General features: G+C 47.5%; 1 protein-coding gene and 1 long non-coding RNA gene across 2 annotated transcripts in view; one reads left to right on the forward strand and one right to left on the reverse strand.

Moving 5' to 3' along the window:
- The window catches only part of IKBKB (inhibitor of nuclear factor kappa B kinase subunit beta), a 616380-nt gene that overhangs the window by 13877 nt on the left and 575852 nt on the right, over window positions 1-26651 (reverse strand). The gene's annotated exons all lie outside the window — the stretch shown is intronic.
- LOC147683112 (uncharacterized) lies at window positions 12456-13203 on the forward strand. Its single transcript, XR_015301024.1, has 4 exons — window positions 12456-12524; window positions 12624-12743; window positions 12830-12910; window positions 12995-13203. It is a non-coding gene; the product is annotated as an uncharacterized LOC147683112 (long non-coding RNA).

A 26651-nucleotide genomic window follows, 5' to 3' on the forward strand; every position in this document is an offset into this window, starting at 1 on the left:
ATTTGTTTCCAGTACCCCTGAAGCCCCTCACAGTCCCAAAGCAGGTGGACCAACGTGCCCATCTCTCCACACCCCGCCAACATGTTGCCTCGGTAGAATGATCAATCTCGTGCAGCCTCTCTGGTGTATAGTACCAATAGGTTGCGACCTTAGTGAGCGTATCTGTAAGGCCCATGTGGTATGCGGAATGCCGGGCCCTACAATAAATATCTTCCCATTCTTTATGGCTGAGGGTCCGTCCCAGCTCCCTCTCCCATCGTACCTTCCCTGAACTATACATGTGCGTGTATGTAACCTGTAGCATTCTGTATAGGTCGGAGATCAGCTTTTTGTCGGATTTCTGTGTGATTAACCAGTACTCATAGGGCCACAGACGTCGGTCGGCCGAGGATCGTACCTGGCAATTTAGCGCCCAGTATCGGGCCTAGAGGTATCTGAGCCATTCCGACTCTGGCAGACCATACACTTGTCTAAAATCTGCAAAGGACAGCACGCCCCCCTCCGCATAAAGGTGATATAGAAAGCGACAACCCGCTGGGCGCCATTTTGCAAAGGCAACCGTGTCTTGTCCTGGCGTGAAATCAGGGTTCTCCAGCAAAGGCGTGAGTGGTGACGGAAAGGAAGTGACACAAATGCTATCCCACACTACCATGGGGACCATGGTAATACCTGAAGCGTACAGGTTGGAAGGTCTATGTTGCCTGCGGAGAAAGGGGATCTCCTGAAGCGGGCGGCCCGCAACCGCTTGATCTAGAAAAAGCCAATGCTTTTCCAACTCCCATCTACTCCACTCCACAAGGAATCGCAGCTGAGCCGCTTGAAAATAAAGAAGCAGGTGCGGAAAGCCAAGACCCCCTTTCTTTGGGGGAAGCATCGCAAGTCTAAGCTTCATCCAAGGTTTTTTACCATTCCAGATGAACTGAGCCAGTTCCGATTGGGTCTGGCGGATCCAGCCACTCGGTGGCTGCAGTGGAATAGTGCGGAATAAATAGCGAATCTGTGGAAGTATCGTCATCTTAACTGCTGCCACCTTCCCCAGCCACGACAGGGGGAAATGTCGCCATCTACCTAGCTCCCGCCTAATCTTCTGCTGCAGACACGCGTGGTTCATCCGAACCGTATCTGGGAGAGTAGCAGCCAACTGAATCCCCAAGTACGGAATTGCTTCTGTCGACCAATGGAAAGGAAAGGACTCTTGCAAAAATGTCCGCGTGGGCCTGGCCAGGGAGAGGTCCAGGGCCACGGATTTGCCCATATTTACCTTAAAGCCCGCCGCTCGCCCGAACTCCTCAAGGGATTCAAGACACGCCGGCAAGGATTCTCTGGGCTGGGACAAGGACAGCAGCATACCATCAGCATACAAACTTATCGTGTGTGTGTACCCACCGAATTTAATCCCCTGCACCTTTGGATCCTGCTGTAGACACTGCACCAGCGGCTCCATTTAGAGAGCAAAGAGCAGGGGCGACAACGGGCACCCCGGTCTCGTGCCCTGTTCAATATAAAACCGGGGAGGGGTACAGCTATTAACCCGGACCGTCGCGGTTGGGAACTTGTAGCAGTTCATGATAAAAGTGCGGACTTTCTCCCCCAAGCCCGCCCTCGTTAGAACCCGTTCCAGGTATGGCCAGTGGACCCGATCGAAGGCCTTTTCAGCATCGATCGCCAGCATCATAAATTCTCCGGTCGTTTGCGTGGCCTTTTCTATCAAGTGCAGGGCCCTCTTGCTATTGTCTGCAGTTTGGCGTTCTGGGATGAACCCGGCCTGGTCCGGGTCAATCAGACCACTCATAAAGGGCGCAAGGCGAGCCACTAAAATGCCAGTATAGAGCTTAAGATCAACGCTAAGCAGTGAAATAGGGCGGTAGGCCCCGCATTGCGATCTGTCTTTCCCTGGTTTAAGGATGACGCAAGTAGTGGCATCCAGCAGTCCCTGGGGATCGCTCCCGGCTCCGAAAATGAGTTCAAAAGGGCCGTTAAGAGGGGGGCTACTTGCGTACAAAACGTCTTATAAAAACTTGCTGGAAAGCCGTCCGGGCCAGGCGCCTTAGCTAGCTTAAGACAGGAAATTGCTGCGATGACCTCTTCCGGCCGCATATCACGATCTAAGATGTCCGCCTGCTCTTTAGAGGACCCAGCATAAAGGGCGGCATATAAATTGCTAAAAGCGGAGGCTGTAGCAGCATCCTCTGTGACTCGCCCTCCCCCCTGCATGCAAATCTCCTGCACCGTCTGACTCTGTCGCAGCTTATTACCTAGTAGGCGCCCACAGCGATCCACCCCCCCCACCCAGTGTAAAAAGTATGTTTCAACCGCAAGGCAGCATACTTCGCCCGGTCCTGGTCCAATGTCGCCAACTGGTGCCGCATAGCTGTAAGTAGCCTCCAGACCTGTGGGGCGCCCTTCCGCTGTTGTATCAGTTCCAACTCCCTCGTCTTTTGTGTAAGCTCCTCCCTTTTACGCGCGCGGTCGGCGTCTGCAGCAGAAATCGCAATGAGCTCCCCCCACAGCACTGCCTTTAACGCCGCCCATTGTGTCGCCAGTGTGGTGTCTGAATTGCTATTATGCTCAAAATAGTCAGAGATGACCTACCGTAGATGCGTGACCACCTCCCTACGATGTAGCAGGGGTTCCCACAGCCGCCAGGTCCGCGTCACACGTGAGACCGGTGGGAGGGAAAACACAACTGTCACCGGTGCATGGTCCGACAAAGAGGCAGTGCCTATGTCCACCCCTGTTGCGAGCGCCTGGAGGTATGTTATGTGGAAGCAAGTAGGTAATCTAAACAAGCATATGTCTTGTGTGCATTGGAGTAATATGTGTATTCCCTATTTCCAGGGTGACAGCAGCGCCAGAGGTCCACTAAACCCACCTCCCGCAAGCGAGCCAGCCTCTCCGGACCTATCGAGGGAGTTATCAAAAACTAAATTAAGATCCCCACCCAGTAGGACATGACGATCTGTTGTAGTGGAAGACTCGCTGAGCGCAAGATGAAAAAATGTCTCCTGACCCTCATTGGGAGCATACACCGAACCTATAGTGAACACCGAAGCGCCCAAGGAGAACCTATATGTCAATAGCCGTCCCCGTATCTCAGCCCCTTTTTGTAACACCTTACCCCGAAAACGCTGGGCCACCAAAATCGCGACACCTGCGGACTTTGTGGTAGCGGAGGAAAAAAATTGAAATGGGAAACTACGAGACGTAAGACGGTGACAGTCTCTCTGCAATAAATGCGTCTCTTGTAAGAGACAGATATCGGCCTGTAATTGCTCAAGCAAAGAAAGGACTGCCTTGCGCTTCACGGGGTTGTTTAATCCCCTGCCATTTAATAAAAGAATCTTAAGGTCCGTGTTAGGCATTACGTATGAAACACCTGAGAAAGCCAATAGGCCCCCACCACCATCGAAAAGGGGCAAATGGGAAAAGTCTCTCACCTCGAGGTCAATTGTGGACCGTGCTCTGCGCCCCAACGGCAGAGCCCCGTGGACTTGGAACAACCTAACCCCCCCCCCCCCAACTACCCTACCCCAACCATAGCCCCCAACAGAAACAGACAGAACATGTCCAGATTGTCCTTCATCCTCGGATGACTGGAAACATGGTATAGTGGGGTAACTCGTGGAACACTCCATACCCACGTCAGGTCCCTCTCCCTCAGACAACCCCTACCATGAAGTAAAGCAAGTAAGGCCAGCAACAATGAGCACTGCACAGGCATCAGCCAGTCTGTGGGGGGGGCACCGTCTGAGGCAGCCGCCTCGTCTGCAGCACTCTGGCCCTCCGCAATCGCTGCCGCCGAGGGTTTCTTCACCCACCGTCGACGACCCTGCATACGCCATCTGGGCCTGGAGTCATCCTTATCAGTCACCGGACCCGCTGCTTCATGGTCCTCCGCTGGCTGTTGAATGCCCAACAATCGGCAGGCCTCGGAGACAGATCGTAGCTGGTTCAGTTTATTCTCCAGTTTAAAGACTAAGCGGAATGGATGGCCCCAGCTATAAGACATTTTCTGCTGCTGTAGATGGGCCGGAAAAAAGGCCGGAAAAACCTGCACTTTTGTAGCGCAAGCGCTGAAAGAGGACCAGTGATTGCCCCTGAAATGATACTGGATGCGCTTGCCTGGCCCTTAGCAAAATGTCCTCCTTAGTGCGAAAGTCTTGGACACAGACCAGTATATCAAGGGGGGTGTGGTAGCGACGCACACGGCCCCGACTCGGTGAGCTCTGTCCAGTCGCAATTCCGATTTCAACCGGCCCCCTAAAATATGATTGAAGAGCTCTCTGGCATAACGAAATAGGTCCCTTGTTTCATCATTGAGCGGCACATTACGAATCCTTATGTTATGCCTCCTTGAGCGGTTCTCAAGATCCTCCAGATGCGTCTGGAGGTCCACCTGCTGATCGTGGAGCCGGACGACTTCTTGTTGCAAAGCTGCAAGTTCCGTGTCTGTGTTGTCACTCTTTGTTTCGAGCTCCGCTATCCTCTCTCCAATGCCGTCCACATCCCTGCGAACCTCCCATAGCTCACTCGCAAATTCTGTTTTCAGCGTGTGGATATCATCTCTCAGGGACGTGAACAGGGATTCTAAGAAGGCCTTAGTGATGGGCTCTGAGTCCGACACATGCTCCGACGGTACCCGCTTCGTAGCTGACGCCATGGCTTCCCGCTTCTGGCTCCCCCGGACCGTGGCAAAAAGATCTTTCACTGATCTGTCCCTGCGTCCTCTGGATGTGGACATCGCCCACCCCCGATGCCGCCGCACTTTTCAGATGAGGGCTCTACTCAATATATAGCCTGCCAGCAAGACTGCCAATCCCTTGCCCCGCCGGGCTGCGGAGCCTCTGTTCTGTCTGTGTACGTCCGCCCCCTAGATGCCAGTCCGAGCCGACCTCCGTGCATTTGCCAACTCAAAGTTGTCGACACTCTCCTGCCAGTAGAGTCTCCGACTGCGGCACTTCCCTGAGGGCTATGACCAGCTCATGAGGCGTCTTCAGCGCCACTCTGCTCGCAAGGCGTCGTTAGAGCCACTGTAGCGCATTCACACAGCAGTCCACCACCGCATTCATTGGGTCCCCACCCTATCTCGCAGCACCTCTGTGGCTCCGTAGTCCGGGTCCCACCTATGCCTGCTCCTCCAGTGGGCCCTAGCGCAGTTCACCATCACACACACGTTCTCGGCCCCAGGGTTCCTCTCCTCCGGTCAGGCAGGATTCGGGGCCCGCCCAATGAGATTTGCGGAATATAAGAACTGCTCCCTCCTCCTTCTGGCAGTCGCTGGTGGCCCCACGTCCTCGCAAGCGTCTCCCCTGACGGCGCTGGGCACCTACGTCCTGTCGCCTGGGCTCCACGCGTAGTCTCGCTACCCCCTCTCAGTGGGCTCGCTCCAATCACCTCCCCTCACGGGGTCTTCCCTGTCCCCGGCTTGCGGCAGGCAACTCTCCGGGGCCAGGGCCCCCAACTCCAGGCCAGCTGTGGCGAGCAATAGGCTGTGGGCCTCCTCTCCAGGTCTAAATCCTTCCCACTGCCTCTCCGCCCCTGGGGCCTCCTCTCTCCTCCTGCGCCTTCTCGGGCTGCAGAGCGCTTCTTCTGGGGGCCGGTCACCACCTCCAGCCCCTTACACCTCACAGCAGGGCTGCAATGTCTGCCCCCGGCCTCGCGGCAGCACTTGCTGTCTGCCTGGCACCTACGCAGTATCCCCGCCACAGGCCACAATCAGGCTCCCCCGGCTACCGCCGACCAAGGGAACCGTCTCACCTGCGGCCCGCTGACAGTCCCGGACCCTCAGCCATGAAGGGCTCTCCCACGCTGTCTCATCCCGCGGACGCAGGAGATTTCAGGCTCGACCGACCGACCGACCGACCGACCGACCGACCGACCGACCGACCGACCGACCGACCGACCGACCGACCCTCGACCGCTCGCGCGTCGCCACCGGCCTCCACAGAGCCCCTCAAAATGGCGCTACAGCTGACCGCTGTCCCTGCCCTCCGTCCACACCTGCGCCGTCACTACCAGCAGGCAGCTTCCCCACCAGCGCCCGACCCCCGACAGGCAGCACAGCTCCAATCCTCACCGCCGGGTCCTCCGCACACCAGGAAGAAAGCGCCAGGCCTCGTCTCACCGCTTCGTGGGGGAGGGGTGCGCGCCTGGTCGGACACTCGGCGTCGCCCAGACACCGCTCACTGGGGTCACCACCCAGCCACACCAGCCGGCCATGCTATCCCCGCTACTGGGACCGTCCTCCAACTAGGGTCAGCAGACCCGTGGACAGCCGAAACCGATGCTGAAGAGTGGCCGTTGGCGGGAGCAGGAGAGCGACATGTCCATTCACTCTGCCATCTTGGCCACGCCCCCCGTTACCAGTCTCTTCTCTGGGTTTAGAGTGTACTCAAATCAACTGGGAAGATACTCTGTGTCACAATGGACTCTGTCATGCAGTGGCAGGTTTGCTTAGTCTTTTCTGGTTCTCAAGTTTTAATGAGCAGCTTTTGTCAAGCCAGTCTGAAGACCCAGAACATTTTTGAACTATTGAGTTATGTAGTTTTATAAAAGCCTTTGTGAGGGGTAGAAATGAGTCTGTAGTGGACAGGAAGACGCTGAAGACCTACTGACACATTTACTGTGCAGTATTGGGGGATGGTGCCTTCCAATAACAGGCGCAGGTGCTACATCCCCATACTGATGGAAAGAGTGCCTGGCGTCACAGTAACTGTGAAAGAGGATAGTTCTTTTATTACTCCTAGTCTATGCCATTCTATCCCATTCAAACTGAGGAATGCCAAAAGATGCACTTTGAGCACAGGGAATTAGATTTTTTACTGAAACTATGGCCTTTCAGTATGCCCATTTATGGGAGGCTGTTGTTTGACATGCTGAGAGGGCACCACCATGCAAGCCCTGACCTGGAACCCTCAAGGGAAATGGAAAAGAGGAAGACCAAGAAACACCTGGCGCCGTGGCCTCGAGGCTGACTGCAAGGAGATGGACTACACCCGGAGTCAGACTGAAAGAAAAGCCCAAGACAGAGAAGGCTGTAGAGACCTGGTTGATGGCCTATTAAAACCCAAGGGCGGTAGTAGGCTCCAGTATGTAAGTTAGGGATTGAAAGTGAAGCAGAAGACCATGTCTGGCTGGTTTTCTGTTGGCTTCAATGTCAGTGAGCAGGTCTACATTCATCAACTCCAAGACAGCTTTCCCTAAAAATAACAGCTTTTTCAAACTGGATGATCTCTGGCATAGGCGATGAAAGCAATGGAACAATGCAGCAGTTGCACATGTTCAAACATAGAATTGGAAAATGTATGAATGAACTAGCACCCTTAACCCTGTAGCACATTTGGCCTCTTAGGGATAGCTTCCCTGCCGGGGAAAGGAAGTGCATCGGATGTTGACGCTGGAGAGGGGCCCTCCGGAACGTGACACCAGCAGGCGACCTGTGAGACTGTGGTTGCGTCTCTTCGCCTGAGGAGGGGCGGTGGAGGCCACCAGGGAAGAAACGGTCCCTCAACATCATAAGGGACCACCTGGTGGAGGTACATTGCGCTGAGCTGTCTCCTCCCCCCATGCCTCTTGCCCTTGGTATCTAACTGTTTGCCTTCGGCTGCCCGCCCTCCTCCCTGTCCTGTGGTGCCCCATGCCTGTGTGGATACACGCCCTGTGAATACCACTGGCGAGCACCACACGTGATGCGGGCAAGGGGTGACTTGGATAACTGACACGGGGCAGTGGAGGCTCTGAACTCGTCATGGGGAGAGACAGGAATCTGAAGCAGCCGCGCCAGGGCAAGATGGACCAGTATATGAAGGTCCTGCCATGGCAGGAGGAGCGCCCTGGAGCCCGCTCAGATACGGATACCCTCCACCGGGCAATCCAGGCATCTAGGGCGGCGCTAGAAGGACAGATCGGCGCTGTTGGATTGGAGGTGGCGCTCTTGCGACAAGACCTCAGGAACCTGGCAGGAAGGGTCACGGAGGCCGGGACGCGGCTGGGCGAGGCGGAAGACTCGGTGCACGACCTCCGCAAGGGGGGAACATCCTTTACGATGCGGATTTTACCCCGCAGTACCGTTACAACGCGTATTTTAGAACGCAAGTCGTAACCACGACTTGCGCTGGAGGGCGCTAAAGGACAAGGAATAGTAGATTTACTATTCCAACACCTTCCCTACTGTACGCAGGCTGGTGTTGGAATAATAAATTAAACTATTCCTAAGTCCGCACCCCTACAGCGCAAGTCGTGGTAACGACTTGCGTTGTAAAATACGCGTTGTAACGGTACGCGTGGTAATACCACGCGTTGTAACAACGTACATCCCCGCAAGGGCATGCAGGAACTTCAATCCTCCCATAAGGATCTGCTATGGAGGGTCGACAACGCTGAAAATAGGGCGCAACGGAATAATCTCCGCTTTGTGGGCTTTAGAGAAGGAACTGAAATACCCGAATTCCTCTCACCTGGCTAAGGAATACCTTCCCGGCGGACAAGTTCTCTTCCTGCTTTGTCATAGAAAGAACCCACCGAGCGCTACTGGCTCGACCCCCTGCGGGGGCACAGCCACGGCCCATAATAGCGCGCTTCCTGAATTTTCTAGATAGGGACATGATCCTTAGGGAGGCCCGGAAGCGAGGGGAGATATGATGCGAGAATACCCGTATAATGATCTTTCCGGACTACAGCAGGGAAGTACAAAAGCAAAGGCGTACTTTTGACTCTGTGAAAGCTAAGCTACGAGAACGCAAGATACAATATATGTTGCTCTTACCCGCAAAGCTGAAGGTCCTCTTCCTGGGCAAATCCCACTTCTTCCAGATGCCGGAGGAAGCTTGACAATGGCTGGAGGAACGCCCACCCCTGGGGCACATAGAGACGCGGGCGGGAGGCAGGCCGTTCACCAATGGAGCTGGTGATCGATCCATTGAGTTGCAGCGCTCGATGCGGCCTCGGCAGTTCCGAAGGGGCCGGCCTGTGGAAGCCACCCCGTATACCCAGAGAGGCACAGGCAGACGAAGACGGCGCACAGGAGGATTTTTAGACTCCCGGCTCTCGATGGGGGCTCATGCGCTCCGGTCATCTGGATGACTTCAGAGGGGCAAAGACACTGAGAAAGACGCTGGGACTGAAAGCGGACACTCTACCTCTGGAGGAGAGGAGGTGGTAGACCCCTCAATGCACCCCTTTGGCAGCAGAAATACTGGCACTGGAGCAAGCAACATTGACTGAAGCGGGGGCATCCCAGACTAAGCCCCCGGATTCCAACTCCTGAACAGGGGCCAACAGGGACGACCGTGGTTTGAACGAATATGCTGGAGCAGGCAAGCTAGCCACACACGACCTCCTTTCTTTTCTTTCCGATCTTCCTCTGCTGATCTTGACTCTTCCATTTAACTCCCTTTTCTTTCTTTCATTGATGCCTTTGGCTTTCTATTCTTTGGACTCTGTTCTGATGGTTGTGGGACAGCCGCAGGAGTTTAAGCTTGTGGCGTAAGTCGTGTGCGGGAGGGCGACAGACCTTCGCCTACCCTAAAGTTCACTCCCGACATACCGCCGGGGATGAGTCATGGGGAAGGGAGAGGTGGGGTGGGGGTAGAGGGAATGGCAACTGCGTGGGGAGGGGGAGGTGGGGCGGGAGGGGTGGGGAAGGAGATGTCAACTGTGTTACCGTTGGGGAGGTTTTGTTTCATCTGTTTCATGTTCTTCCTTATGTTTTGCTGGCACACTGACCACAAGCTTGACTTGGCAAGTGCACTTACTGCCTGCCCATCCTCTGATAGGAATACACTCGCATTGCACCGCCTCATGGCTGCACCGACTGAACATAGACCCCCCGGAGTGGGACTGGTAGCTGGCCCCTACAAAGTTCTTACGTGGAACGTCAATGGCCTGGGGGACAAAGTTAAGAGAGGACTTGTAATGGCATACATTAAATGGATACACCCTGATATAGTCCTACTTCAGGAGACCCGCCTTAAAGGAACAAAATGTGGATTTCTTGCAAGCGGGGCCTACAAAGTATTGGCACATGCAGGCTACACGACGGGCTCAAGGGGGGTAGCCATTCTGATTAAAAAATCCCCTCCCTTTATGGTAACCCGAACCTGGACAGACCCCCAGGGCTCTTACGTAGGAGTATCATGGACGTGGGGATGACGGAGGGTCACAGTGGCCTCAATCTACGCTCCCCCGAAACTTCAGGCAAGGACCCTATCCGGGCTGGCCGATATCCTGCTAGACACACCAGACGCACTATACATCATAGGAGGTGACTTCAATGACGTTATGCAAGTCCCCATGGACCGCTCAGGGAATCGTACTGACAGCCCCTCGAATACACCTCTAGCTAGGACTGTGATCACACTAGGCCTGACTGATGTTTGGCGCTGGCTCCACCCAAACACTAGAAGTTACTCATACTACTCAGGGGCCCATAAGGTACACTTGAGACTGGACTATGTCTTTCTCCCCCGGCATGCACTTGGGGCGGAGGTGGAGGCCGATCTGGCACGGGGGATCTCAGACCACTTGCCCCTACTGGTCCGGCTGGGTGGGGGTTTTAGGGCTAATGGTGGGGGTTGGCGACTGACGGCGTGGGACCTACAGAATACTGTGGTTCTGCGAGGCCTTAGAGCCGACACAAAGGTGTACTTTGCAGAAAATGTGGGCTCAGTGCAGTCAGGCGTTGTAGTATGAGAGGCATTTAAAACTGTTCTCAGAGACAGGGCCCAGAATCGAATATCATGGCAGAAGCGGAAAGCGCAAGAGGAACTTACCTCCCTGGAAGCCCAAATATTAGAGCTAGAAAGACAATATCTGGTGGAAAGGGACCCGCAGGTGCTTCGACGTCTGACCGATATCCAACAGCATTATGGGACCCTAGCAACAGATGAGGCTAAGGCACAGGCATTAGTGACCCTTCACAGGTTATATGACGTGGGGGACAAGTCTGGGAAGTTACTAGCATGGCTAAGTCGTAAAGAAAGGGATGCCAGGTGGTAGAGGGCGTGATTGATGGGCAGGGCCAGCTGCAACGGGATGATGCCCAGATTGTTCGGACCTTTGCTTCCTACTTTAGGGAATTCTATAAAGCCCGGGTGTTGGGTGACGTCGAGGAGATCATGGCCTACCTAGCTACTGTTTAAACCTCGATCTTAACGGACGAGGACAAGGAGACCATTGAATCCGGTATAACGGCCACTGAATTTAGAGAGGCGATCGCTAAACTCCATCTGGGGAACTCCCCATGTCCCAATGGACTGCCAGCTGAATTTTTTAAAAAAGGGGCCGATCTATTGGTGGTCCACCTGTTCGCACTATTCAAAGATGCGACCCAGGAGGGCATCCTCCCACTAGACCTTCGGATGGCCACGATCATACCCATATACAAACAACCATTATAATAATGGGGTAACCCTAAAGGTACTGGACCTGGGTAATTACTAATATAAACAAACAATGGTCCGAGACCCAACTTTTTGAAAGCGAAAAATCAAAGTTTAAACAGTTCACGGTGTGTGTTAAATTCACAGACCTAAACACAATTAATGAAAGACAGAAGAATAGGCAACAGCAACAAACTCAGACTCTTTTATAGCATTTAATCCATTCTCGGAATCAAAATTCAATCTACAGTTTTTTGTACATTTTATATACAATGCCCCGTATCAAGAGCGTGCAGTAAGGGAAAGAAGGTGTCAAAGGGCGTGATCGTGAAAAGATGAAAAGGAAAAGGAATCACACAGAGTATATAAAGTATAGTATATTCAGTGTGAATGACTATTAATATGTCTACTATGCGCTGTGTATTTTGTAAATAGTGTTTGTCAATTGTCCATTTTTTCACTTGTAAATATGTTTTTTAACATGTGTATCATGATGACCAATGGGGTCCGATCTCTGTCTCCCCAACTCAAAATGGCCGCCATGGTTCTTTACCCTTAAACTGATTCTCTTATGACCAATGCACTTAGAACTGGCCTATATGTACCACACCTATGGTGAACGTGCTAAGCCTGTTAATACGCTAATTGTAAACAATTCCGAACATGTATCGCTTTAACGTTTGGAACAATACATTTTTTAATTGGTCGCATAAGAATCCGCAGCGCTTAATATTAATAGGGACTTGGTTGCCCCCTTCCCACTTAATGTCCTCTAAATGAATTAATTCAATTGTAAAACGGACACAGGCGAAGGGACCTTCCTTTCTCGCCCTCTCCCACCCGGAAGTGTTCGGGCACGGGGTAGTCCGTCATCGCGTTCTACTCCTCGAACGCGCTACAACAGAGTCGCCACACAAGGTGTTGGACTACTCTGTCCAGGGGTTTCACATTTGACGCGTGTCTACTTGGAAACACGCTGCCTATCTTGCAAATGTAAGTAAACATGTAAAATCTGGGAATATTAACGCGGAGCGACTTAGATAAGGAGACTCATCCCCGTTTTTCTGTTTTTAGCTGCCGGTTCAGGTTTCCAATCGGCGAGTGATTTATCCTTCACTTGAAGCGCTTACAGTCAGCCTAATTCAGGTAAATGGCCCTCTGCTTCTCTTTTTTGGCCATCAGTCTAAGTGCATTTGGAACACTATTGTGCTGATACTCACCTTTATTTGGTCTTTAACTTTTCAGGCTAATTAAAAATGTGAAGACTTTTTCAAGCTGCACAATTAGCAATGGATTTTGATTGAGGAGACATATATTGATATATGGTCTCAGGATTAAGATAGGAACCCCCTACGTACAGAAAAGGTAATAATTTTATACTGTCTATTCTGGTATGAATCCTACAAAGTATACATTATTGTAATATACAGGTTCCTCATTGATTCTTTCAGAGGACCTGTACAATACCCCCATTCGATTTATATGGACCAAGTTACCTTGGAAGACATTACGCCTACTCCATCCTGTGAAGGGTAAGCAATTTTTGAACCCTTCCCTTAGTTTTAAATTAAATAGGCAACAGCCCCAACCCTCATGGTTATTTGTATTTTCTATAGGGTCATCTCCCAGATCCCTTGCCCCGTCATACCTGTCCTGAGGAAGACTCGCATGGCCCAGGCATAACCAACCGGAAGGCCGCAAGACGAGTCGAAACGTCGACATCTAAAAATACCTGGACCACTAATGTTAATTCCCCCCTAGTGCAGACATTCATACATCTTATGTCTCTTGAATAACTTTAAGGACTGTACATTGACTTACTAAAGTGGCCAGGATTTATTGTTCCAGTCCTTCGTTGACTGGTTTTTCCTTGAATTATACAGAATAATTTTTATATACTCTGTGTGATTCCTTTTCCTTTTCATCTTTTCACGATCACGCCCTTTGACACCTTCTTTCCCTACTGCACGCTCTTGATACGGGGCATTGTATATAAAATGTACAAAAAACTGTAGATTGAATTTTGATTCCGAGAATGGATTAAATGCTATAAAAGAGTCTGAGTTTGTTGCTGTTGCCTATTCTTCTGTCTTTCATTAATTGTGTTTAGGTCTGTGAATTTAACACACACCGTGAACTGTTTAAACTTTGATTTTTCGCTTTCAAAAAGTTGGGTCTCGGACCATTGTTCATATACAAACAAGGCAGACCCCCGAGGACTGTGCGTCTTATCGACCAATCTCCCTCCTGAATGTAGAGGCTAAGCTGCTGGCGACAATCTTGGCCCTCAATTTGCGCCGGGTAATCTCAGGGCTGGTGCATCAGGACCAGACGGGATTCTTGCCCGACATGGCAACTAGGCAAAACTTGCGTCAAACTCATAATTGGCTCATGGAGGTGAGGGGACGGGAGGATCCACATATGTTACTCTACCTTGACGCTGAAAAGGCGTTCGATGCGGTACATTGGCCCTTCCTGGAGGCAGCCCTAATTAAATTTGGCATCAGACCTAACTTCAGGAAGTGGGTGAGACTTCTGTATGCGGATCCTAGAGCCCGGGTCAAGGTAAATGGGATTCTATCGGACGACTTCCTCATTAGGAGGGGGACCCGGCAAGGATGCCCCCGTCTCCACTGTTGTTCGCCCTCACCGTTAAAATAGTGGCCTGTGAGGTCCGACAGGCGGAGGAGATAAGGGGATTCCAAATATCACAGACCGATGCGCAGGAAGAAAACATCTTACTGTACGCAGACGATATCTTGCTCTATGCTACACGACCGGCCACTACAATCCCCGCACTGTTCAGGCTCCTGGGCAGGTATGGCCCTTACTCGGGATACAAGATAAATTGGCATAAATCGCTCCTGTACAGCCCGCGACAGGACGAAACATGGCCCTTTCTGCCTGGGGCCCTCAAGGTCACACAGGCGGGGTTCACATACCTGGGGATCTACCGGACCACAGATAGAAATGTATCCTATCAACCTAACATTCAGCGAGTGATCACAAACTTCACGGATGACGCCCTTAGGTGGAAGGCCCTCCCCCTCACGATTCTGGGCCGAGCTGCCATGATTCCTGTATGCCCTACAAAACAAATACTTTCACCTCCCTAGACAGACATTCAAAGTGATAAATGCAGCGCTACACTCTTTGCTATGGTTGGGAAGGCAGCCAAGAATAGCCCTTGACACACTGCAGAGAAATCAGTATAACGGAGGGATCTCCTTGCCCGATGTAGAGGCATACTACTGGGCTGAGCATCTGGCCCCGATAAATGAATGGCTCCATGCTTCAGCTGATCACCCCACATATAGATTAGTAATGGACACCATGGCACACGGCACCACTATGCACTATTTATATGGGGGCACTGGAAATAGACGATTGCTCCCGGTCACACAAATAACCCTAGAGGTATGGGACAGGGCAACGAAGATGATGGGATGGACACACCAACCAACAAAGCAGATGCCGATCTGGTCCTGTTCATGGCTGAAGGAGCAACACAAACTGAGGGGATTTGCGGGTAGGGACGCTATCGGAATCTCCACACTAGGGGTTTTGGTGGCCTTAAACCCTATGGGACACTGGTGACAGAATATGGGCTACGTCCCGGACAGTTCCTTAAGTATGCGCAACTGCTTCATGCATGGAGAGCTGAGGCGGCGCTGTCCTCTCCCTTGCCTGGATATGCCCCGCTGGAGGGCGGCTTATTGCAAAAACAGGTACCCAATAAACTAGTGTCCTTGACCTATAAGACCCTGAATAATAATGCACCAGACAGATTGGGGAAGTTGAGAGCCACCTGGGAACAGGACTTGTGTGAGATGGACACAGTGGACTGGGAAGCAGCCCTGATGCACCACATAGAAGTTGCGATTAAATCCCGACTGCGACTAATTCAATATAAGATACTACACAGGGTTTATTATGATAGGGTTAGGCTACATCGTATGGGCCGAGCTAGTGACTCTGATTGTCTTCGATGTGGCCACAAGCAGTGGGATTTCTTTCATATCCTTTGGGATTGTCCCACGATTCACACCTATTGGGTGCAGGTATTGAGAGAGTTACGTGAGGTGTTGGAGACAAAGCTTATGGTAGATCCCAAGTTTGTTTTACTGGGGATAACTAACGATGTAGACCTAAACCGCCCACACCTGATTTTTGCACTACTGGCCCTGGTGGTGGCGAAAAGAGATGTAGCCAGGACGTGGTGGGCGCCTTCGCCTCCTAAATTGGGGGAATGGAGAAAGGGGCTGAACTTGTATATGGCTGCGGAAAGGGTCACTTATACAACAAGAGGCTGTCCCCGAAAATTTCGAAGAGTTTGGGGAAAGTGGCAAAAGTACCATGGCCTGGATGGGGGTCTTGGACTGGATTGACACACTAACGGTCCCACTGAGCGGGGTTACGTTTCTTGATGGTAGGGGGAGGATTATGGGCCCGGGCCCAGGGAGAGTTGCAGAACGCAGAGAGCGCAGTGGGAGGCTGTCCTACAGGCGGAGCTGAGATTGGTGCTGATAATTATGATGCTGTCATTTTGGATGGGAGACTTGCCAGCTGTGTTTATGTTGGTTGAAAATGCAAATAAAAATATTTATAAAAAACAAAACCCTGTCGCACGTGGACGTCGAGTTGAACATTCTTAAAAAGCTCTGGTAAATTTTAAAATCATCTTGCTTTTACTATAATTCCTCAAAGCTTTCCTCAACTTTGAACCTAGATGACGGGGAAAGCAGGGAGAATGAGCTTATAGATGCATTGAGAACACAAATCTGAAGGAGACTCACGTTGGGGCCAGCACAGCAAATAGCTGCAATGCCATATCACTATTTCAGCAATATCCATTACAAAAGAAACTGAACTTGCAGTAGGTGTTCATTCTGTACTTCAATACGCTGCAGCAAATGAGTGACACCTCAGCAAGCAAAGGAAACAACATCACAAGAGGAAGACAAACCTGTACCCTGCAGCACTGCAGTCCAGGTCAGAACGATGCAGCCAGTAGTTGTGTCAGAGTTGGTAACCGGAGGCACAATGACTCGATTATTCCTGTCTGTGGGGTGCACTCGTAGTGGGCACTGGACAAAGATTACGAGTAACAAAGAGGGCAGTGGCCCACTTGCGCAAAGCCCAAGGACACTAAACAAAGTACAGCAACACTGCCTGCCCCTTTTCAAACCATGGGCATATGTCCTGGTTCACTGAGCCACAGAGGTATCCTGCCAGCAGCAACAAGCTGCACAGAGGGATTTTAGAAACAAGTCACAACAGTATTGGAGGCAACATCTCTGCCTAGGCAGGCTGCTCTTAGGCACAGGACACGTCGCAAGGCTAGAATATTCTGTTTGCTTCTCAAAGTTAGAAGACTGGGTCTGTGTGTGCAGGTCCATCTTAAAAGATTCCCGGTCCCCATTAACAAGTGCTTGTAGAACACTGGATCAAACGAAGTAGCGGACCTAGGGTGTTGGTAAAAACAAGAGCTCAGCTGACTTCACTGACTTATTGGCGGATGGAGACAGACGGAGTGTCTCTGTAGTCATTCTAGTCAAGTAAGTGGTTAATGGGGCGTGTTAATGCTGAATCATTTTGTTTGCATCAGTGAGGCGACATTGATCACCTCAAGCATTCACTCATGGCCACAAGGTTCAGTTTTGAGGATCCATGATTCCCGATTATTGCATGGGTTCATGATGTCACAATGAATAAGAACCAGACACTAATCACTGTGATTTAAGAAATAAGCAATCTCATGCTAAGGAGGGAGGTATATAACCAAAAAAGACAGGAGACCCTCACCCTTTTTACGTGGAGAATGCTTGTCTCCTTCAAGGGAATCCTTACTTTTCCTGCAGTCTGAGAGACATTTGGAGGGAAACTGTCCCACAGGATTATCAAGATGTAAATTAAGCCTCTTGCCACGAAGCAACTAGATCTCTTTGCAGAAAAAAACCAGAAATCTGACTGGTTATTTGTCCTGCTGTAGAAACGAATGCATATCAGAAAATCTTCAACCACATGATCAGGCTACAAGCAGTAGATGTAGTGCTCATGTGGATCCTCCAAAAAATAGTCCTACAAGCCATGCAAAGCGTAAAGAGGGTGGGCTCATATCCTTCATCCATGCTCGAAAATGTTGCAGCATTAAGACATTGGTTGCTCTCACAGGACGAAAGGTCCAAAATACAATGTACTCCTAGAACATTAAGAGACACAAAGTGTGCCAAGCAAGCAGTCCGATCGACCTGGCCAAGCCACAAAACAATCTCTGTGTTAGCAATTTTGATTTTCTTTACAGCATTAAAGAGTAGAGCACTGTCTAAGATTTCCTCATGCAAGTGGGGTTTACTTATTTATATTTTTATTCAAAGTTTGTTTTTATTTAGCAGGGACTTAACGGAGGTCAGAGCCAGATTAAGGGGTGCAAGTTAAATAAGAGAGCACAAATACATTAAAATACTGTAAAGCTTTTAATAGTTAACTGGAACTAAAGAAATATTTTTGCACCGAGTGTTAGTAATTCATTTGCTGAAGCAAACTAGGGTGCAAGTTTAAGCGCTATAACTACAACTAATAGGTGAGTGGTCTACGTAATGTTTTTCTTTTTGAAACATGATAAAAATCTAGATGGATGTGATATACTATTGATGACATCTTTTATCTGAATGTGACATATTTTAGTCATTTACAGTCTGTGTGTTTTGTTTTACATGTCACTCCTGCGACTCCTGTGGTTCCAAACATTATACGGTAAAAGTATGTGGTTGTATGTATACACCTTAATATAGACGTGTCACAATTTTCACAATAATGAAGCAGTAGTTATTCCACCTTTTTGGTCCTGACGAAAGCATTGGAAGTATTCCACTTACATGCTGAAACATGTTGACCATCCATCACAGATATTCTGTTAAATCTGTATCTGCACTTTTTTAGCCTTGGGAGACTAGGTGACACAATTAAAATTCATATTTTCATCTAGTGTATCCAATTTTATATTCACCACGTTCACTCATTTCTTTGACACTGCAAATTTTTCAGTAGCCACAGAACCTCTGAGTTAATTTACTTTTGCACCCCCTCATTAACACACTATCATTTACATCACAACAGATCACAATAACATTTACTGACCTTTCCTTTTCCATCTCCTGGGCAAGGAGTACTCAAATGATGTAAACGAGGGCGGTACAGAGTGGCTATCTGATGGGAATTTTTTCCAGCCTTTGGAGTGTTTAAAATTGTGATTTCACGTTTAATTTCACTCCTTGTCGTTTTCCACTAATCTTTTATGTATGGTGTAAGTCCTTGCTGCCGCAGTAGAGTTTCATGTTTTGTCTGTTGACCTCTAGGTACTCTATGTGTAAATGGTAATTCAAAGTGGGGCACGTACTTAGTTGGGGTCATTAAACTTGCCCTTGGACCCTCCTTCAAAAAGTTTGTGTAATGGTGATTGTGCGGCTGAGGCTGCGGGTCCATTTTTAAAAAGATAGGACAGTTTATATGACTGGTCCTTTTCGTCTTTTTTGCTCTAATTTCACATTGCACTAGTAGCGGACAACTATTGGCATTTATTTACTTCGTGACTAAGTCCTAGAACTTTGGAAACTGTCTTCTCTTACATCATAATGGCCTCGAATTGGGGGTTAGCTTTTGAAGATATAGAGGTTCAGAATCTACTAGAGGAGAATCCCAGTATTTTGGAACACGTCCCAGTACAAGTTAGCGTAAGCGATGAGGGTTGGGCCAAGATATTAGTCCTTAAGAAATCTCACTCCAGAACTGTGGTTCATGGAATAGCTATGGCTGAATACCTTCACGGGAACTGTGCACCTTCAGGCCTCATTGTAAACAATGCACCAAGACTTTTTCTTGATGACAAAGGTTTCATCAAAGATTGGTCAATGATAGCCTGGAGGTGCACCAGAAACTGGTTAGTTCTGATTATTAAAACGGCAAAGAGAGTGGCCGATAAGATTATGATTGAAATACAGGTGCTCGAAGGTAATATCAAAACCACATTAAAGAATTCCCTGTTTAAAAAGAGTCAGGAAGATAGCGACAAAAATAACAAGGAGTACAAGGACACGATTCTTTTTGCCAAATTAGAAAAATTTAAAAAAGATCAGGCAAAGTTTTCCACTAAAAAGCGTATCCATATACATGTGAGTCTTATGTTGCACCAGCCTTCAATCGTGGAAACCGCAAAGGTGGTTCTACGTATGCTACATCTAGCTCAGATGGGACCTCGAGTGACTCTGATAACACACAGAGAGGTTGAGGTAACCGCAGAAACTGGAGAGGGGGATTCTATCCTCAAAATCAAAACCAATTTCAACCCTGGTGGCAACCGAATCCATGGGCATATGGACTGGGTTTTCCTCCTCAAATGGGGCCTTATGGCCCGCCTCAGATGCCACAAGGACCTGGAATGTTTCCACCTCCTTTTTTAGAGTATGGCCAGAGACGGGGCAGAGGCAGGAGACGGCAGGGCACAACACAACAGGTTCACTGGGCCAACGCACCACAACCGACCATGGACCTCCGCAGCGGGAAGAAAGTCCCTCAAGAGACAGCAGGAACAAGCAATGTGACAACATCGTGATTAATTCAAGTTCACACGTACTATCAGAAGATGAAAATGACCTCTTGAACAAAGGCCTAGGATTTGTTACAACCTCAAAAGGGGATCCTTTTGTAGCACAGGTGGAACTAGCTAAGTTCTTCCGCAAGATCAGGCTTCACTATTTTTTCTCTAAGCAACAAAGTGTCACAACAGAAAATGATGATTTGAACACGGGCCTAAGAAAAGCTTCTTCCTTCAACCCACCCACCATGGGTTTACCGACCAAAGTACTCACATTTGAGGCGGCCGTTGAAAATGACATTCGTGAACTCTACCACACGGATACCAAACCCTTTGTCAATCTGTCGAAAAAACAACAACGGGCTCTACGCTCATTAACATCGAATGATAAAATAGTAATAAAACCAGCAGACAAGGGTGGAGCAATCGTCATTTTGGACACCGAGACATATAGGAATGAGTGCCTAAGGCAATTGAATGATCGTAAATCATACTGTCGCCTTACAGAAGACCCAACGGAACGCATAAGGACCAAGATCGGACATTTGGTGGAAGAAGCCACTTCCGAAGGATGGATAACATCACAAGAAAGTCAATTCCTTTTAACAACCCATCCAACTATCCCATATTTTTATTGCCTTCCAAAAGTGCACAAGCCACAAAGACCTCCACCTGGAAGGCCCATAATCTCTGGAATAGGCTCCATATTGGAACCATTATCGACCTTTGTGGATCATTTTCTGAACCCAATGGTCAGAGCCATGCCAACGTTTCTCAAAGACACTAAAGATGTCTTGAGACTACTTCCGGAAATTCAATACAATATGGAGACTGACATTCTGGTGTCCTTCGACGTGGAGTCGTTGTACACCTCGATCCCACAGACAGAAACACTGGAAGTGGTAACCCGGCTGTTAGAACAAAGTGATCATCAATCGATCACGCCAGTCTCGTTCATCATGAACCTAGCTGAAATAGCGATGAAAGAAAATTACTTCCGGTTCGAAGACACTACCTACCTACAAACATCTGGGACCAGTATGGGTAGTGTCTTCGCACCGAGTCTCGCAAATCTCTATGTTCATCATTTTGAACAGCAGGAGGTACTTACACCCACCAATCCTTATCTATTGTCTCTACACATCTGGAAGAGATATATAGACGATATCTTGGTCATCTGGCGGGGTTCTGAGGTGGAACTTCAGTTGTTTCACCAATGGTTAAATAACCGCAATGCCTTTCTGAAGTTTACTGTTGAACACAGCAAGTCTGAACTGGCTTTTCTTGATTTAAAAATTCATGCCACCCCCAATGGCTTAGAATCTGAATTATATCGTAAGCCGCTGGCAAAAAATGCTTTCTTGAACTATGAGAGCTGCCATCCGAAGGCGCTGAGGAACAACTTGCCCTTCGGGCAGTTCCTTGGAATTGTTCCAACAAGGAGACATTCAACATCCACTCGAAACAGCTGGAGAAGCATTTGCTTGAGAAAAACTATCCGAAAAAGATAATTCGACAGTCCAAAAAGAGGGCATCGAATAACAACAGGGAGTCCCTTCTTGAAATCAATCCACCCAAGGAGAAGACAAACCGGATGACATTTGTAAATACCTTTAATACCAGGTCCAACCAGGTACAAAAAATCATCCGTAAACACTGGTCTATTTTGAATACATGTGGTGAACAGATTCCTCCACCATTATTTGCATTTAAGAGAGGTCAGAGCTTAAAAGACCAGCTAGTTCATACACGTCCAAAGAGCAAGGAACCCAGACAGGTCGGCACTCTTTGGGATTTGCCACCTGTACAAGGCCATCATCCCTGTGGGGTGTGCTCTGTGTGTCCACAAACGAGCAGATCAACAACAGTGGACATAGGTACAAATAGGCCGTGGGTACAACGCAGATTCACCAACTGCAACAGCGAAAATCTCATCTACTTAATCAAATGTCCATGCAAAAAACCATATGTGGGCATGACGACGAGGAAAATTAGAACACGAATACAAGAACATCAAAGCACAATACGGTGCCGCAAACAAGCGACTCGCCTGACTGCACATTTCCTTGAGGTGGGACATGGACCCAGTGATTTTCACTGGACTGTCCTGGAACAACCATTACTACCGGAGTCATGCCCTGACATCGGGAAATTTCTGTTCAAGATTGAACAGAAATGGGTTTATAAGCTCAATAGTGATAAAGATGGGCTTAATGAACCAATCCCGTGGATGTCATTGTGAACTGTTGTTAGCAATAAAATAACCATGAAGATAGCTATACACAAGCATTTACAGAACACGAATCACTGTTTTCATTAATAGATACTATTGATACTCCATTTTAACATCATGGAGTAACATATGAAATCTGGGGACTCCTGGGTACAAATGTACATTTAAGTCCATCGTTGAAAATAAGTCCAAAACAGCATTAACTAGATAATATCTCTTGTCTAAATCTCAACACCTTTAGAACGAGAAATGAGAATTAGGCTCCATTGGAGTTGAAACCAATGGCTGATTAAAAAACTACATTACCCATGAAGACAAGGCAAATGACTACATCGCCCATTTTTCTTGTTATTTGCCTTTGGTTGCGAATTATTTATATCTAGATACACTGTATATGGACTAAAATTCGAAACTCTATACACACGCATTAAATATGCGGCAAGAAATAATTTTATATGAATCCGAACAATGATTACATTAACCTCCATTGTCCTCGGTTTTTCACTCTATTAAAAACAATTAATTTACCGCGTTACATCAATAGTCTGCTTCTTTAAGCAGGACTTCAATCGTGCTGTCTGTGTTTGTAATTAGTACCTCGTAGAACACAAAACGAAAAAAGAACTACAATTCCCATGAGTGACAAGTCCATTGACTACAATACCCATAATCCTTTAAATATGGCGTGTCACGTCCGTCCGGTGCCCCCCTGTGCAGTTCGGATGACTGCCAGGAGACACCGACGGACAGGTAGGTCGAGCGGCGAAAAGCGGGAGTGTTTGAAACTCTAGGGTGTTATTATTAGCTTAACAAACCCTATGAAGTGTTAGTGCGAGTGTGCTTACGACGCGAAACAACGTCACTATTAATAGTGAAAGTTACTCGTCAGCTGTTGAGTGAATACGCATTAGTTTTACAGCGGCAATACCCATTATGATTGCGAGCTTTGATGAGCATGGTTCCATTGCCTCTGTATCGTTCAAATGCAAAATGCAAACATAAACGAGGCGCTATTACTGTGTGTTTGTGTTTATTTCGCCACGATCATAAGCTCATTTTTTTAAAAAAAGATTGTTTATGAGCGTTTGAATGCACACGCATTAAATATGCGGCTGCGATATTTCAATACGATGTTGACCCTTGGCGCATATGTGTTTTTTTGCCTATGCATTTTCCAAAAACATTAAATACAACACAACAAGATGCCTTACACAAATGCGCTAAATAAGATTGCGTTTTTGTACTAAATTAAATACTAGCGCCGTGTTGGCCTTTTGAAAATAAACCACCGCTTTTTGCCAATCGAGTAGAGGGAATAGAAGTGAAAGCATACTATAAGGATGTGCTACACTTTCTATCCAAAATAGCATCATACTGGGTCCTTGTATTTGTAAAACACATGTAGGGAGTCCTAGCCTATAGCGAGTCAGGAGGCTGACTACCTTCTTGTATGGCGAGATTACTCCAACCATCACCCATTGGACAGTTTATTGGACAGTTTATAGATTTCATATATCACATGAAATAAAATCTAGTGGACTACGAGTGTGATTTGGTCGCGTTGGTTTTTAAATGCCTTATGTGTCATAATTGCTATGTTTTTTCGTAATTTAGATTTAGAGCGGTGCTCCTCATTAACCTGAGCTGCTTGCCAGGTGGGGTGAAGCGCTATAACCACAACTAATAGGTGAGTGGTCTACGTAATGTTTTTCTTTTTGAAACATGATAAAAATCTAGATGGATGTGATATACTATTGATGACATCTTTTATCTGTATGTGACATATTTTAGTCATTTACGGTCTTTGTGTTTTGTTTTACATGTCACTCCTGCGACTCTTGTGGTTCCAAACATTATACGGTAAAAGTATGTGGTTGTATGTATACACCTTAATATAGAGGTGTCACAATTTTCACAATAATGAAGCAGTAGTTATTCCACCTTTTTGGTCCTGACGAAAGCATTGGAAGTATTCCCCTTACATGCTGAAACATGTTGACCATCCATCACAGATATTCTGTTAAATCTGTATCTGCACTTTTTTAGCCTTGGGAGACTAGGTGACACAATTAAAATTCATATTTTCATCTAGTGTATCCAATTTTATATACACCACGTTCACTCTTTTCTTTGACACTGCAAATTTTTCAGTAGCCACAGAACCTCGGAGTTAATTTACTTTTGCACCCCCTCATTAACACACTATCATTTACATCACAACAGGTCACAATAACGTTTACTGACCTTTCCTTTTCCATTTCCTGGGCAAGGAGTACCCAAATGATGTAAACGAGGGTGGTACAGAGTGGCTATCTGATGGGAATTTTTTCCAGCCTTTGGAGTGTTTAAAATTGTGATTTCACGTTTAATTTCACTCCTTGTCGTTTTCCACTAATCTTTTATGTATGGTGTAAGTCCTTGCTGCCGCAGTAGAGTTTCATGTTTTGTCTGTTGACCTCTAGGTACTCTATGTGTAAATGGTAATTCAAAGTGGGGCACGTACTTAGTTGGGGTCATTAAACTTGCCCTTGGACCCTCCTTCAAAAAGTTTGTGTAATGGCAAGTTTAACATGGCCAAAAGTAATGTTGCTCTGGTGATCCTCTGGTAAACTCTGCATTCAGATGATCAGGTATTTGTAGAGGAATTTGAGACATTTCGTGAAATCAGACAATGAGGGAGCATTACTGATGTCATTAGCGATGATGTCTAGATTTTCGGGAGTCTGGCATGAAAAGGATCTATAGAGGGTACTCTTCTTGAAGAGAAGTATTTTGAGTACGAGTTTGTTTACAAACAATCTGAAACCTTTAATTTCTGTGTTAAATATCTGGGGGTGCTAAAGTAGAGCACTCTAAGTTATAGATGCGGTTCTAAATGAACATCTGGCTCTGGGTGCAGTCAACTAAGTTGTTAGTGCGGCAGCAATTTGCTCCTATCTTTTTTGTGTTTAGTGGAAGTGGGCAGCCTGATTGAAGAATGTATTTTGCAAAGCTAGGCGGGTCTTGGGGAGGGCACAACTACATTCTATGATAATATTAATAACATTTTAATTGAGGTTTTGATGTTCTTTTTGGGAAGTATGTGCTTGAGTTCTTTTGATTGGTAATAGGAAGAACTTGGTAGCCATGGCTTGTACGTGGTCATTGAAATGGTGTTTGTCCAATAAACAAGAATGCATTTTTCTGTGGTAGCAGTTCTGTGCATGATGTGCATATTTTAGAGCATATGTCCATGAAATGCCCAGTTCCAAAGACTGCTATAAGCCTGGTTGTTTTAATATGTGGATGCGACTCTAAGGTGGTCGAGCACCGAAATACACCTTTCAGGTGTGATTTGTTACACTTTATCAATTGAATACAATAGAACAATATACCAAGGGGTTGTACTGTTTAGTATTAAGGAAGAGAAATTCGGTCTTAAATTTGACGTGTCTCCTCCAGAGCTGGATGCAGTCAAGCTGGGATTTCAAGTTTTCAATAGAGTCAATATGTTTATATTTAGCAATAGCAGGGTTTCATTTGCATGCACGGGTAACAAGACATTTAGATCAACTACGGGTAACAAGACATTAAGATCAGCTATCAGTTCTCAAAAAAATGTACATGAAAGAAAGGGTTATTAAATGGATCCTGGAGGGAATGTTTGAGAAAGAGTTAGATATTCTTCCATGCTGAGAGCAAGCGATCTATGGGGTAAGACCTGTATCATTTTAAGATGTTACCACTCATGCTCATCCTGTTTTGAAATGTTGCCAGTATGGTTGGAAAATGATCTGCATTTTCTATGTTGATGGATAAAGTGAATTCACCTAATATTTTAATTATCTTTTCAAAAAAGGAAGTCTGTAAAGAAATTACATTTGTATTCATCTGGGCTTTTGGGTGTTAAGCATTTGTATTTGCTTTGCCTGCAGCCTAATTGCAAGTTAAGGCAAATTCTTTTTTTTTCTAAATCTTTTTATTGAAATAAGAGGCAAGACAATGCATTGATTATACATACATGAACAATGACGACAGGACACTGACAAAAGACAGGCAGCTAACTTACTAGCACTTGGTAAGGCAATAATAAATTCACAAGTTCCCATTGTTCAGACCCATCGCAACGGAGGTATCCCTTGTCAATGGGGGTTCACATATCCCTCCTCTGTAGCTGTTCCATTGTTCCCAAATCTGTGTCCACTTGAAGGGCCACCCTCTAGATTCGTATATGGCCTTCTCTGTTACCATGCACCAGTCCATATCTTTACTCCAGTCGTCTAGGCGTGGTGGGTCTAGCGTCTAAGTTTAGGCTAATTTGGCTTGTATGATTACAAAAAATGTATATATATTTTTGGTTTGTATCTTAAGTGTTGTGAGATTTACGGCTGACTCTTTCGGCTTTTCACACTGCTTGATGCTCAGAAATGAGCCACTGCTTGATTTGCTTTTATTGCTGGTTTTTCCA

The sequence above is a fragment of the Lissotriton vulgaris genome, chromosome 11 (assembly GCF_964263255.1).
Source record: "Lissotriton vulgaris chromosome 11, aLisVul1.2, whole genome shotgun sequence".
Classification (NCBI taxonomy): Eukaryota; Metazoa; Chordata; class Amphibia; order Caudata; family Salamandridae; genus Lissotriton; species Lissotriton vulgaris.